At 37.0% G+C, this 12,464-nt stretch overlaps 1 protein-coding gene across 2 annotated transcripts in view; it reads right to left on the reverse strand.

Annotated features, from left to right (window-relative positions):
- Positions 1–793: 793 nt before the first annotated feature.
- The window catches only part of LOC126108803 (uncharacterized), a 244,045-nt gene continuing 232,374 nt past the window's right edge, over positions 794–12,464 (reverse strand). For both annotated transcript variants that reach the window (XM_049914167.1, XM_049914168.1), the window contains one exon: positions 794–3,170. The gene's annotated coding sequence lies outside the window, so the exon portion shown is untranslated. The remainder of the gene's footprint in view (positions 3,171–12,464) is intronic.

The raw sequence follows: 12,464 nt of genomic DNA on the forward strand, positions 1-12,464 counted from the left end.
TGTTGCTATTTTCATCCACCTTTTCAATAGTACCTCTTTAAATAAGGAGATTTGTACAGTATAATATGCAAATATCTTTTACTTTCTAGGTAAACAAAACAATGATACAACTTGATATCAGTTTTATGCATCTTTTAATATTGCACTAATGAAATACAGTGGCATGAATCTGTATGAAAATCTTTGACTTTCATGGAAATAATGCATATCTTTGAATTTCACATGGAGGTTATATAATTTTTTGCTGTATTCCTTCAGTTTGGCACCATTTTACCCCTCATTATAATACTATGCTCTCAGCAACTGGAGAGAACAAAAGGGGATGCACACACAATTGCATAATGCTTTCAGATTCACTACTCAGCCCCTACTTTTTCCAATGCAATAATTACAACTTTATGACAGAGTGAGCCAGGATCTTCACAGCCTAATACGTGTGATGAGAAATGCCAAATATAACTAGACGGCTACCAAGCATTCTCACTATTACACAACAAATTCAATTACTTTTTTGAAATGTATTATCCTCTCCAGAAATATCTAAGAGTATCAACAATGAAAACAAAGATAATATGCAAGTAACTGCACTGTATACTACTAAGAGAATAGTAGAGAATTGCAATTGATTACTGAACATTGCAATAACATTGGAAAAAGGAAGAGCCCATACTCATAATATTCTAAGAATGTGGAAGGAATGCACTGTTACCTTTCAAAGGAGGCCAGACATGGATTTGAATTATCACCATCCCAAACAATGCTGGAGTCCACCACATAAGGCTGACTCTAATATTTCACAGTAATATATATATGTCTCACATAGTACCTTGAAATGGTACAGGTATCGATACCACTATCAACATAATGAATTTCACTCTCACTCATCTCTCTGGATCAAAAATCAGAAGTGTGCACAGATGCTCCACCTGCTAGGGTGTGGGGATGAGCTTTTGGAATTTGCAGAAAGGTGCACAAGTAACCAGTCTGTGGCATGAGTACATTCAAGATGAGACATGGCATGAAAAATATTACAAATTGTTTATTTGAAATAATATTGTGATATATATTTCTTCTAAGGACAACCACAATTAGTTTAAAATGTAATGGCTAAATCACATGACAATGTGAATGGTGTGCCTGTTTATGTTGCTAAGCCAGTTGATAGACTAACAGGAGGAGCACTTTTATATACTGAAAATATAATAAACTCAATCTTCTTGTAAAATGAGTAATTTGAAGGATTTTATTCATCAAAGTATTTCTGGTGAGAAAGACATATTGAACAGAGAACACATACCAGACATAGACAGTTACGAACATTATTACAGTGACACAGGTAGAATAGGAGTAAGGAGAATAGGAATAAATTTTTCTAGTATGGTTGTCTATAGAGAATCTGATGCTACATCAAAAAACACAAAGAACAGGCACAGGAAATAAAAACTAAAACTAAGATAGAATCATTGGACCCCTGTACAGCTTAGAAACTTATCAAACCAACAAATGATGAAACAAAGATTATAAATACAGCAAAACAATGAAAACTTTACACTAAAAATCCAACATAAGTAAATAATTTCAAAAACAACAAAATATTTTAAGAGCTCTGCAACAGACAAGTTGATATAAATCAACCAAATATTTAACATGTAGCCATATGGTTCCAGGCAACTACCTTGGGTAACAAATTTTCTTTTATTGCACATTTTGATGTGTAACCAGATATACCATTATAAATTGTGATTTACATTTCCACATGAAAGATAACATAATTTCCTACCTGTAAACTACACACAACACATTAGTTCATGGCTTTCAATAAAACTTTAAAATAACATAAACTAACAATAATCACAGTGTTTAGCCTCTTGCAGCATACTTCAATAAACAAATTGCAGTTAAACTGCACTTGTTTGATTTTGTCTGTATAGTTACTAATCTTAATTCTTGTATTATCTGTACAATATATAACTTTCTGCATTCTGATAACATTATCTACATCAAGGTCATGTATCCAACATGCACTCTACCTCCCACATGAACTACTGCACATTTCTTTAATTTATCAATGACTTGAAAACAACCTGTTATAATTATTGGTCACTCTTTAATAAATACTAAGATATGGGTCTTGGTATCACAAGAGAGCAGGGCTTCCATAAATAAAACATATGTGTTATGTCTCTCACCAGTGTGTGTTTATGTCTACCCCTGAAGGTTACAAAAATTTGTAATATATATCCCAAGGACATCATATTAGTGTGACATCTCATTAGCATGTATGACTGACTGCCTCTTCACATCACAAGACCCTGTGATGGAACTGGAAACACTGTGATGGATATCCCACAAACATCACATTCGTGTCGCACTTCCACAGTATGTATTGATTTGACAATCCTCACTATAAGATTTCTCTCAAACTTCACATTTACGTGGCCTTTTGCCAGGATGTGCTAAAGTGGCTTCTTAAGTTTACCATACACTCACAACAAACATTTTGTTATCAAAATCACAATTGTGAGGTCTTTCGCCAATATGTAATAATGATTGATTCTTGAGATGATCATAATGAAGGATTTCACACAAACGTCACAATTTCATGGCATTTCGCCAGTATGGTCGCGGAACTAAAGATCTGCTTTCTACAAAAGAAATACAACTGATATTCCTCAGTTTTCTAAGTGAGCTGTTGCAACACTCTTCAGATAAAGATCCCTTCTCAATCTGGCTGGAGTGAAAAAGTTTTGGATAGGTTTTTGTAGTTTTGTTTCTGTAAATGTCATCACATTTATATTTCTCAGGAGCATTGTATAATCCATCTCTCATTACAGACATACCTCCATTATGTCCACTCTTTCTTAAATGCTTGCTGAAGCCACTACGGTGTGAAGTACCTCACAACATTATATGCAGAAGCACACCATGAATGTGAATAAAAACATGCTTTATGTGCCTGTATTTTCTAGAAAAGCTCTGCTTGCATGAACTGCATGTGAAACCACAAAATTCATTTTCCTTGAAGCTGTTATTATTTTTAGTACATGCTGCATCGCTCTCTCAAGGGGAAAGTACTTGTGCTAGAGTGCCACTTCTACCAAAATTTATCTGCAGACACCTCCAGCTCTTCAAACAACATTCTACTGGTAGCACTGGTAATTTTCATTCACCTGAAACATAAATAGAAGGGACATTAATATTTAATTTGTTGAACACAAAAACAAAATCTGGCTAACCACAAAATTCTTGATTATAATGGAGATGTATTTCAAGTATGCACATGAGAAAATTTACAATCATTTAAAGTATATGGGTTAGAAATTGTTTTACTGGTGGCACACTATTCTATAATTATTTGTATAATTTGCATTTCCATTCTATATTACTGATAATAACAACTTCAAAAGAAACATTTAAAAGTAACAATATACTCGGTCATAAAACATGTTTTTGCTGATGAGTTGGTTATCCAAGATTCGTAGTTTCCTATCAGTCATCAAATACTTTTAAAACCTCATAACATAGTAGACCCAAGTTATTTCCTTGCCAATAAACATCTCTGAACAGCAAAATATAACTCAAGATTCAAAAGACTGATAGCATTCTCTTGCATGGGCAACACGAAAACTATTATGTGGTTCTACAATTATATATGAATGTTTCATTTTCATTGACTGATTTTGTGCATTTAACAAATATTATAAAACAATGTCATTCTAAAACAAGTACAATAACCCAAAAATTATAACAATAATTTTAAGTAATTAAAAGAACCCTTATTTGACATTGATTCTCCATTTAAAAGAGGATAAGCTGTCAACACGACTGCAAGATATTGGTGCATACTAATGATAAATGTCTACGGTTGCCTCAAAAAGTATATTTCTTGTATTAGTATAATAGCATTTCACACACTGAGAGTCCTCAATTTCTTATATCAACTACTAAGTCTGCTTACTGATCTACAATACAAGTATGTTTAATTCTCTGCACATGATGGTAACAGCCCAACATACAATATTTAATGAGTCTTCACAAATTGAGTTTTGTGTATACAACTCTATGCATAAAACACATAACCTATAAGTATTGACTTCAGACCTCTACAAAAGTTGCCAGATGAATCTGTCAAACAATGAACAAATATGAAAACTAACATCACCGTCAGCATCCAATATCATACAAAAACATCGTCAGCATTAAAGTGAAGACATGAGAAATGTGATACTGCATGAGTATGGCATGCATATTCATTCCTAGTTCACATCGAGAGGAAGAGTAACCTATGAATCAATACTAGTGAATGTCTGCACAAGGATTGTAAACGTTTTGTCAAAGCACATTCTCCTCAAGATAGAAACTGGTTCTCTAACCCACCTTGAAAGTTACATCATAAAAAGTGATAAATTACTGTTCTACTTACTTACAGGTTATGTGCCAAGAGGGCATCTCATTATTCCTCAAACTAGAAGGGAAAACTTTTACATGGATGGATAAATTTGCTCCCTGCAAACTGTCATATGGTGTGTGGCAAAGGATTCATGGCATATCTGCACATCTTTAACTCCTTCTGTGTTTTGTACATGACAGTAGATATAAAGAAATACTATTGGTACCCCACCACACAAGTGTTTTATACGTAGTAACATGTTTTATCCCTACTGGAGTTAGTTTTTGTGATTTTGAAAGTAACACAATATTATTTTCGTTCATTATCATCCATTGTTTTATTGAGTATTTTGTGTTTCTCTCAAGCTAACAAAACAAATTCATCACGAATGATTCTTCAGCATCTTTTCCAGTAATCAGACCTAGCAAGGTATATATGAAACATACAATACTCAGAACTGTAGGAGGAGGATGTTTTAATTACTTTGAAGGTGAATTATGCAATATTATGATTAATTCTGAGATATACTGGTCTGACATTAACATTCCCCAAAGCTCGTTAATTTGACCATAAATGTAAATCACTGATGTCAGCTACTACCAGATGGAGGAGGGTTGCTGCTAATTTTGGTGTCCAATTGGTCATACTATAGTGAATGAAATTACACGTTATCTTCACTATTTGTGCATTACCTCTCACTGATTTTTAAAAATATATAATCATCCAGTCTCTGGATAAAGCATCAACATTTTCAACTTTTTCTGCAATTCTCAAGACTTTTCTAACACTGTGAACTCCCTGTATATAATAACAACCTCCTTTATTATGCTTTGGAGTACTACAAATGTTATCTGGCAGCCTAAACAGTTATATTATGAATAGCACTGATCCTATCACACTGACTAGAGATACTCCATGTTTGCTTCTAATGGTGTCTCTCCATTAAAAACAATGCACTGAGTTTTATTACCACAAATTCTTCAGAATACTCACGTACCTGATTTGTTACTCTCTACACAAAATTTTCGCTTGCCATGTAATGGTAATTGGTTAATAGTGGTCAAGGCTTTCATGAATTCAACAAATGCCCTACTAACCTACAACTAGTTATCAAAATCCTCCTGAAAACCATCATAAAAAGTTTAAGCAAGGTGGCATAATTATGGGGTTTGCAGAAACTGTAGTGTTTTCAGTTGACAGAAAAATCGACAAAAAGACGTGTAATTTATGTGGGGAAGATGAAAAGTTCCTGGACCTCATACAGAGACGTTATTTCGTTATCACTGTGGTGGTACATTCTATGGAATAACATATACTAAATGTTAACTTTATCAAAGGAATTATTGCACAAATTCCGTGATCAAATTTTGCATGTGTAATTGGAATGGATAAATCAACATGCCATGCTGCATAAATTATACACCAACAATCTAAATTTATTTTATGTCAATAACAGGAGGATCCTCCTCTGTTTCAAACAGCTAATAAACATAAACATGAATTTGTATATGGTGGCATTTCCCCTGAAAATGATCTACATTAAAGTAATCCCACTCCTACAACTACAGTACAAAACATTGAGGATGTGCATAACATTGGAATGGAAGAACGCAAAGTACATTTGTGTAAAATGCTTGAAGCTATAAATAATGTGAGACAAAAGAAGTGCAGTACACAGAGGTGTCATTTTAAAAGTAAAGAACTTTTGTTTCCTAACATATTTTTATTCAAGATAATTGAAGAAAACTTTTTTCATAACACACTTTGATATCTTAAAGACTTTTAGGGTGCTGTACCTCAGTTGAGAAAAATGGAAGAAGGATCACTTTGTTGTCTGTCTGTCCAACTGATGAAACACATTTTTTTTTCTCTCAGAAACATCTATAGGTATCAAGCTGAAATTTGTCACATACTAAGGTCATCGGTCCCTTAGTGATGTGAAAAATTCAAGTTCTTAACTCAGTGAAATCAAAACATATGGCCAATTATGTCACATATTTCGATACTCGCAAATTCACTGAATAAAATCTACAGCGTACTTCCTGTTGACCTACAATCGGGAAATTGAAAACACAAATGATGCCACAGTACAAGCAAAGGAAAAAATCCGAGAATTGTTAATACATAATTACACCTGTCTGACCATCCATCGGTTAATACCCTTCTCTCGAGAATGAGTATGGGTATAACATTGAAATTTAGGTCAAGTACAAAGGTCTATGGTCCCTTGGCAGTGTAAAAAAATTTAAGCTTCTGAGTCAATGCAGCAAAAACATATGGACACTTACGCCACATATTTTGATAAAAACTCACACATCAAAGCCAATAGATGAACTATCTATATACGTATAAGTCAGGCCTGGTGGTCTAGTGGTAAAGCGTGTATCTGGAAAATGAGAAAATTGGCCAGTGGTCGATTTTCCTGCCCAGTCGGGAAAAGTACAGAAGATGGGTATGCTTGTCACTGGGAGCTCCAATGTGGTGGGTGATGGAGCCCCTCAGGCAGATAGCAGGCAAAGTGGGAAACAATTCCAGTGTGCTTTTTTGTATGTTTGTGATGAGGTCTCACCCATGATGAGGAGGTGGCCCTGCTGGCGGCTATCGAGTGCACTGGGTGCAACTGGCTGCATATAGTGCCACATGAGGCATGAATGACATCTGCCGCTTGGGTTCTGAGGCCATCCTTGGCTCCTTTCAGCAGGTGGCAGATTTGGTAAAGGCAACTAGCAATGCACACATGGTGCAGGCTAAGCTGTCTATTTGTAGCATCATACCCAGGGTTGATGGTGGTCCTCTGGTTTTGAGCAGAGTGGAAGGTCTAAACCAGATGCTCAGAGACTCTGCGATGGATCAGATGCGAATTTCTCGACCTTTGCCATCAGGTACAGAATTGTAGGGTTCTGCTTAAAAGATCAGACATGCACTACACACAGGATGTGGCTACTAGGGTAGTGGAGTACATGTCGTGTGCACATGGGGCTTTTTTAATTAGAGAACCCTTCCCTTGGTATCAAAGACGATTTGCCTGTCAAATCAGCCACAGTGACAGTCCCCGCAAATCACAGGCAGAAAATATCAATATGATTTTAGTAAACTGTAGGAGCATTCAAGGAAAGGTCCCAGAATTAGTATCGATTACTGAGGGTTATAATGCACACATAGTATTGTGAACAGAAAGCTGGGTGAAGCCAGATGTCAATGACAATGAAATCCTAAGTTCAAACTGAAATGTTTATCATAAAGCTAGGTTAGTCGCCAAGGGTGGCGGTGTGTTTATTGCAGTAAAAAATTCGATAAAATCTAGCAATCAAACAATGGCCAAAAATTGTGATCGGATGCTTTTATAGACTGCCTGGGTCGGGATCTGTAGTTATAGAGCACTTCCGACAGAACTTCCTGAATATCATTAGTAATTTTCCTGATCATGGCGTTGTAATAGGGAATGACTTCAACTCACCAGCTATAGATTGGGAGTCTTATGCCATCAAAACTGGTGTCGTATGGCATTCTTCTGGATGTCCAAAAATTAATTTAGGCAGATGGAGAACCAACTCGTGAGGGTAATGTTTTAGACCTCCTGGCAACAAACAGACCTGAACTTACCGAATGAGTAACGCAGAGGAAGGTATCAGTGATCATAAGGCTTTGACAGCATCTATGATGATGGGTCCTGCAAGGAATGTTAAGAAAGGTAGGATGATATATTTGCTCAGAAAGGGTGACAAATCCTTGAGATTTTGGTCACATGTAAAATCAGTAACAGGGTCAAAATCCATCTGTTCATTCTCTCACCGACCAAACCAGTACCGAAACGGAAGATAATCGAGAGAAGGCCAAAATACTGAATTCGGTCTTCCGAAATTGTTTCACCATGGAAGACTGTAACACTTTCCCTCCTGATCGCCATAAGAACATCAAAATGGCAGATATTGAGATAACCAATTGTGAAACTGCTGTCAAAATGGCAAATATTGAGATAACCAATTGTGGAACTGAAATGCAGGGCAATCACTTAGTAGTGGAAAGGCATCATAACCAAATGAGTTACCTATAAGATTCTATAAACATTATGCGAAAGAACTTGTTCCCCTTCTATCCATAATTCATTGTAGATTCTTGAGCAATGAAAGGTACCCACCGACTGGTAAAAAGCACAGGTCATTCCTGTATTTAAGAAAGGCTGTAAGACAGATCAACACAGAGATCCTGCAAAACTCAGCTCGCTCTGTTCCTCCATGAGATTCATAGTGCAGTGGACAATGGTATACAGGTTGATGCCCTGTTGCTCGATTTCAATAAGGCATTTGACACCATCCCCCATTGTCATTTAATGAAAAAAAAAAAAAAAAAAAAAAAAAAACAAGAAGCTTACAGATTATTAGAGCAGACTTGCAAATGGACTCAAGATGCTCTTGCAGATGGAACTCAACATGTCGCTCTTAACGGATCAAAATTGACAGATGTAAAACTAATATCTGGAGTACCCAGGGAAGTGTGATAGGACCGTTGCTGTTACAATATATATAAATGATCTGGTAGAAAGTGTGGAATGCTCTTTAAGTCTATGTGCAGATCATGCAGTTATCTATACCAAAGTAGCAATGCCAAAAGATAGTACGAATTTGCAGAATGACCTGAAGAGATTTGATAATGGGTGCAGGTTCTGGCAGTTGAGTCTGAACATAAATAAATGTAACATACTAAGTACACATAGGAAAGGAAATCCACTACTGTACAGCTACACTATTGATGACAAACAGATGGAGACAGCGTCTGCCGTAAAATAGCTAGACATAACTATCCAGAGCGACCGTAAGTGGAATGACCACATAAAACAGATAGTGGGATAAGCAGACACCAGACTCAGATTCATCAGGAGAATCTTAAGGAAATGTAACACATGCTCGAAAGAAGTGACTTATAAGGTGCTTGTTCACTAGATTCTTGAGTACTGTTAATCTATCTTGGATCCTTATAAGGTAGGACTGATCGAGGAGGTAGAGAAAATCCAACAAAGAGTGGCATGTTTCATCATGGGATCATTTAGCTGGTGAGAGGGCATTGTGCATCACAGAGAGATCTACTATTCAAATTTCAGGACAGCACTTTTCAGGAATCTGACAACTTATTACTTCCCCCACATATATGCAGCGTATTGACCACGGGGAGAAAATTCGAGAAATTAGAGCCAATACAGAGACTTCCCAACAATCACTCCCAGCTGGCCGAATACACTGATGGGCTGGTATGGCCATTGTAAGTACTGCTTCCATGTGTTGACACAGATGGTGCAATGTTTTGGTGTCAGTCACACAGAACCACCTGGAACAGAGCAATGGCTGGGGTCTGGCATAACAGGCAGTGCATGTCAATGATGTAGAAGTGGCTTATTGAAAGCTGGCCCCAGGACAATGACACCCAGAAGGGGTGCTGATCAAGCATGGGTGATAACTGGCTGCGGCCAACATCTCTGGTTTGTAGCCTTTGGCACTCATAGTTGACATTGCAGGAGTTGATCACACAGTTCACTGACCTGCACCTGCTGTCTGGTTGTGTTCTCCTTGCAGCTCTTGGCTCCAACTTTTGCTCCAAGTTCTCATAGACTTTTATCTATTACAGTTCAAAGTTCTCCATTTAAGGGTACTCCCAGAGAAAGGCTAAACTGAATAAAAGTAACATAACTGAACATGTTACCCTGAGAGCTTTTGACAGTGTGTATGTTATATTGCCCCTGTCTCACAATGCCAATGTTGAGAAAAAGAGATAGCCGGTAAACCCAACGCATTCCTCCACCTCAAATGACTCTGATAACAACTGGATGTACAACACAGCTCTCCTGTTGTTTGTACAAGGGAATTCAGCTTTTAGAAGTCTGGAGTGCACAATCACCTTTTCTCAGTATCACACTTTGCCTTGGTGTGCACCAGAATATTTTGACTATACCATGCTGTAGAAATACAGATAGCTGCCAAAAGAGAACCTCTTGTTCAGCACTTATAGAATGTTGTATGAAGCACTGTATTATTCATTCTGTTCATGGTAGGACAACTGAAAGTAAACATTGTTCCATATACTCCTCAGGGTTTATGGTTACATTACTTGATTCCCATTTCCTCAGTATGTAAAGTAATTCCTGTTGAGTAGTGGTGTGTGCAGTTATACATGCAAGTTTTTACGGGAACCTTGCACCTCACATGTGGCATTAATGGTGGATTTGACCAGCAACAGCAGGGGCCTACCTGCCAGTTGCGAGGGCCCACACCAAGCAAGAATGGGGAAATATACTAACAATAAAACATCAAATGCTATATACATGTGATCAATAAAATCTGTGAACAGTTGGCAAACAGCAAAACTTCAAATGCCATTTAGTACAGTTTGTAAAAAGTGCAAGTAATATGTGGTGAAATCCATTAATATCTGTCACATAGGATCCTGCAGTAAGCCCAAGTTAGGTGAGAAAATAAGCAGTGAAAAGAAATCTTAAAAACATCAATATTTTATCTAAATGAAATATGTGATATACTGTACAATAATGCGCTGAAACTATGGGTGGGAATACTTGTTCAAAAGTCGATAGTTTACTCATGCTCTGTTCGTTGGTTCGGCATTTCAGTTTTGGCTTTGTGGCATTCACTTCAGAGCTGATCCAGAGATTCAACAGGCAGTAGGCTGCTCCATTCGCACCCTCAATGGAACAGGCGCTGCTAATGGTATATTACACCTTCCACATCGCTGGCAATGGGTTCTATACAATGCTGGTGACTACTTTGAAGGATAGTAACAGGTGCAAATATGTAACTCTTTTGTATCGGTTGCGAATAAATATTTGCCACTATTTAAATTCAAACCCTCATATATAAGAGGAGGTTTATATAAAGTCAATAAAACACCAAGACAAAGGTTGGCAAGACATTTTTGCATGACTGGACATTAAGAACTTTGAAGTAAGTGTTGGCGAGAATCTGGACACAATATCGGTGCAAAGTTCCACATTGACTGCATGTAGCATGATGTGAGCTCTAGACTTTTATTGTGGCTAAATGAAAGTTTGGAGAAATTTTAGAATAAAAATGTAGATCATACACCAAGATACAATTTATATGAGCTCAAGGTAATGAAGCGAGACCCAGAAATGGAGGGGACATTAATATGGGTATGTGATCCACTTCACAGTCAGTGAAACACAATAGTTGAATAATGTTAACTATAAGCAAAATGAACATCAACAAAAGCAAAACGAGGATAATGGAATGTAGTCGAATTAAGTCAGGTGATGCTGAGGGAATTAGATTAGGAAATGAGACACTTAAAGTAGTAAAGGAGTTTTGCTATTTGGGGAGCAAAATAACTGATGATGGTCGAAGTAGAGAGGATATAAAATGTAGACTGGCAATGGCAAGGAAAGCGTTTCTGAAGAAGAGAAATTTGTTAACATCGAGTATAGATTTAAGTGTCAGGAAGTCATTTCTGAAAGTATTTGTATGGAGTGTAGCCATGTATGGAAGTGAAACATGGACGATAAATAGTTTGGACAAGAAGAGAATAGAAGCTTTCGAAATGTGGTGCTACAGAAGAATGCTGAAGATTAGATGGGTAGATCACATAACTAATAAGGAAGTATGAATAGGATTGGGGAGACGTTTGTGGCACAACTTGGCCAGAAGAAGGGATCGGTTGGTAGGACATGTTCTGGGGCATCAAGGGATCACAAATTTAGTATTGGAGGGCAGCGTGGAGGGTAAAAATCGTAGAGGGCGACCAACAGATGAATACACTAAGCAGATTCAGAAGGATGTAGGTTGCAGTAGGTACTGGGAGATGAAGAAGCTTGCACAGGATAGAGTGGCATGGAGAGCTGCATCAAACCAGTCTCAGGACTGAAGACCACAACAACAACAACATAAGCAAAAGAATCCATGGGGACTAATATTAATAGTTTTGTTCTTTCAAAACTATTTCTGAAACAGTTATAATAAATATTCTCTATGTGAATGACACTTCAGCTATTCATTTACAGTACATGAATACAGACACATTTCAGTTTTGCCATCAGTAATATGGGCTTAGTTAC

This window comes from Schistocerca cancellata, chromosome 11 (assembly GCF_023864275.1).
Source record: "Schistocerca cancellata isolate TAMUIC-IGC-003103 chromosome 11, iqSchCanc2.1, whole genome shotgun sequence".
NCBI lineage: Eukaryota > Metazoa > Arthropoda > Insecta > Orthoptera > Acrididae > Schistocerca > Schistocerca cancellata.